The sequence below is a fragment of the Octopus bimaculoides genome, chromosome 5 (genome assembly GCF_001194135.2).
Source record: "Octopus bimaculoides isolate UCB-OBI-ISO-001 chromosome 5, ASM119413v2, whole genome shotgun sequence".
Taxonomy (NCBI): domain Eukaryota; kingdom Metazoa; phylum Mollusca; class Cephalopoda; order Octopoda; family Octopodidae; genus Octopus; species Octopus bimaculoides.
Window position 1 is genome coordinate 84,596,984 of NC_068985.1, and position 2,751 is coordinate 84,599,734.

At 39.0% G+C, this 2,751-nt stretch overlaps 1 protein-coding gene across 1 annotated transcript in view; it reads left to right on the forward strand.

Moving 5' to 3' along the window:
* LOC106872648 (protein fuzzy homolog) overlaps nt 1–2,751 on the forward strand; it is a 556,986-nt gene that overhangs the window by 26,229 nt on the left and 528,006 nt on the right. The gene's annotated exons all lie outside the window — the stretch shown is intronic.

Below are 2,751 nucleotides of genomic sequence, written 5' to 3' on the forward strand. Positions count from 1 at the left end.
AGCAGCAGCAGCAGCAGTCGTAGTAGTAGCCACAGCAGTTATGTTTAAAGCCACTATTATTAAAGTACTTTTATTAAACCAAGTTCACTGATTATGAATATTTAAGGCTCTGAGGCACTCTTTTTGTTTAGATTTTCTTTTAGAGTAACATCGGTCAGTGAATGTCGAAAATAAGACATCTTCTCCCCTGCTATCTCTCTCTCTCTCTCTCTCTCTCTCTCTCTCTCTCTCTCTCTACATGTTTCATTCAAGACCCTTTACAGTTATAAGTAGGAAACACTTATAACTAGGAGCATCAATTTACTGACAGAGTAATGATGACACAATTCAAGTGTCATGCCATTATCAGTCGCATTATTTTCTGCTTCCCTGCTATGTTATGTCTCCATGTGAGTAGTCTAATTGCTCTCATGTTGCTTAGGGAGTCATCATCAGTAGAAATTGTTGTGGTTGTGTATTGCATAACCCCAGGTCAGCTCTGACTGAGAATGTTTATGATTATGTCTCAAGGTATTCCAGCCATAACAAACATGTCTTTCATTCAGACATGATTGTTTTCTTTTTGTTTTTTGTTTTTTTACTTAAGATTACATTATCAAATGTACCTTTATTTTTAAACCAGACAAAATAGGAGGACGTGATTTGTAAACGATTTAACTGTTATTGCTAGCATGGTGAGTATCATGGGTGTGTGTTTAAGAGGCTTACTTTTCAATCAGAAGGTTTCAAGTTCAGTCCCACTGTGCACCTTGGGCATGTCTTTTAATATAGCCCCAGGTTGGCCAATGCATTGTGAGTAAATTTGGTAGGTGGAAACTGTGTAGAAACCCATCGTATGTTTGTGTGTATGTACATGTGTGTTTTTGTGCCTGTGCTTGTCCCCCCTACCACTCGACAACCGGTGTTGGTTTGTTTATATCCCCACAGCTTAGCTGTTCAGTAAAGGGAACTACTACAATAAGTACCAGACTTTAAAAAGGTAAGTACTGGAGGCAATCTATTCAACTAAAACTCATCAACACAGTGCCCCAGCATGGACATAGTTCAGTGACTGAAACAATGAAAACACAAGAGATAGGCAATTGATTAGTTGATCATGGTTGAAGTGATGTCCATGCTTGAGTGTTGATGTTTTCTAACATTGGGATTATATCATTCAAACTATTTTAACACTTATTGCATGTGTGTGTGTGTGTGTGTGTAAAAGAGAGAGGTAGTGAGATAGTCTTTGTGTCTGTGTCTGTCACCCACTTCCACTAGTTGACAACCAGTTATGGTTTGTTTGCATCCTTGTAACTTAGCGGTAGACTAATAGCAGAAATTCTAGAATTTAAAAAAAAAGCATGAATAAAACCCTTTAAGGTGGTGCCCCAGCATGGCCACAGTACAATTACTGAAACAAGTAAAGAAAATAAAAAAACAAACTCTAACCTGTGCTCGCATAGAAAAATAAATGTTAAATGAGTGAATGAAAGAACATAGGTGGTCTTCTGTCTCTCTTACATGTCTTTATATGTCTCTTTTGATACTCAGACAGTTATTATTTTGATTTTATTTTTGTAGGGGAGAGACGTGGAATGGGATGGATAATAACATAAAAACTTAGATTTTTGTCGAATGAGGATTCCATTGGAAATGTTTCAGTAATTGAAGGCCACAATTTGTGTTCTTTTAAGAGTTACAAAGATATTAAATGGCCATTTAATTGTTTGCTGGACAGAAAAGATAGGAAAAGAAAAAAAAAATCTATTGAGCCAGACATATTGACATATTGATTATTTCTTCTTCTTCTTCTTCTTCTTCTCTGCCTTCTTCTTCTTCTTCTTCTTCTTCTTCTTCTCTGCCTTCTTCTCTGCCTTCTTCTTCTTCTTCTTCTCCTCCGCCTTCTTCTTCTTCTTCTCCGCCTTCTTCTTCTTCTTCTTTTACTTCTTCATCTCCTTCTTCCTACTCCTCCTCTTTCTCCTTCATCTCCTCCTTCTGCTGCTGTTTTGTCAGGTCAGGTACTTATCTTGCCCACCCAAAACAACACACATCCCAGGCTTATTTATATATATTTTATCCATCATTCAGCATCATTTAACGCCCATGTTCAATGCTGGCATGGGTTGGCTGGTTTGGCAGGATCTGATGGGTTCAAGGACTGCATCATATTCCAATGTTTGCTTTGCATGGTTTTTACAGTGGATGCTCTTTCTCATGCAAACCACTTTTCAGCATAGACTGGGTGTTTTTTGTGTGAATCACTTGCACCATTGAGGTCACTATGCAGCTTGCAGAACTACAGGCCCTGGGGAGTGGCAGGGTCAGCTCCATGCTAGTGGACACACACACACACACACACTCACATGCATGAACACACACACACACATGCATGATAGGCTTCTTTCAGTTTCTATCAACAAAATCCTCTGAAGAGGCTTTGGTTGACCTGGAACTATAGTAGAACCCACTTGCCCAACATGCTGTGCAGTGGGACTGAACCCCAAACCACGAAGGCTTTTGGTTTGTATAACTTGTATAATTAACAAAAATGAAATAAAACAAGGTAAAGGAAATAACTCTGGTGAACTGCTGGCATGGCTGTGTGCTAAGAAGCTTGCTTCCCAACCACATGGTTCCAGGTTCAGTCCCACTGTGTGACACCTTGGGCAGGTATCATCTACTATGGCTTAGAGAGTGGATTTGGTAGATGAAAACTGGAAGAAGCCCGTCACATATATATATATATACATATATGTGTGTGTGTGTGTG